Raw genomic sequence first — 953 nt, 5'->3', positions numbered from 1 at the left:
AGAGAGAGAGAGAGAGAGAGAGAGAGAGATCGTTATCTCTATCGAAAGGCTAAAATGAGTAACCTGACCAGGATGTAATGTGATCTTTTGAGCTGAGAGGCTGTGGCTCTGGTTCGTGTCACTCTACGTTCCTTGCATGTCTCTTTATAGAAGAAATTGTCGCCGTAGATTTACGCTGTGGGTTCGACCCTTGCATGTTTCGTTATATTATAAGTATAAGAACTTGGTCCTTGGTTGTTTCATACAATACGAAATTGTCGCAGTTCCCGGTGGGTTATGTCCTTGGTCCTTCGATGTTTCGTTATTAGTAATTGTCTTTCGTCCTTGCATGTTTTATATAAGAAAATGTCTCAGTGACTAGTAGTTGGTTATGTCCGTGGTCCTTGGTTGTTTCATATTGTAAGAAATCGTCACAGTTCCTGGTGGGTTATATGTTTTTGGTCCTCGGATGTTTGTTATAATTAGTAATTGTTGCAGTTCGTGTTGGGTAATGTCTTTGGTCCTTTCATGTTTTATAATAAGAAAATGTCTCAGTGATTAGTTGGTTATGCCCGTGGTCCTTGAATGTTTCATATTATAAGAAATTGTCGCAGTTCCTGTTGGGTTATCATAATGTCCTCCGTCCTTGGCTGTTTCGCTATTAGAAATTGTTGGCAGTGCCTGGCATGTTATAGATCTGATCTAATGTCCTACGTCCTTGGATGTTTCGTTATATATATAAGAAATTATCGCAGTGCCTGGTGGGTTATGTCCTTGGTCCTTAAATGTTTCATTATTATAAAGAGATTGTCACAGTACGTATATTGGGTTCATGTAAGTGTTTCCTTTGCATTCTGCCGGTCCCACCCGATTGTGGTTTAGTTCCTGCGTTGAAGAAAAAAGTTCTGTCTCAGACAGGTGGCTGTCTTACACAGTGCCATTATGGTGTTTTAAAAAAAAGATAAGACCTACAC

The sequence above is a fragment of the Aplysia californica genome, unplaced genomic scaffold (assembly GCF_000002075.1).
Source record: "Aplysia californica isolate F4 #8 unplaced genomic scaffold, AplCal3.0 scaffold00131, whole genome shotgun sequence".
Classification (NCBI taxonomy): Eukaryota; Metazoa; Mollusca; class Gastropoda; order Aplysiida; family Aplysiidae; genus Aplysia; species Aplysia californica.
Note: the sequence above shows the minus strand (reverse complement) of the source record.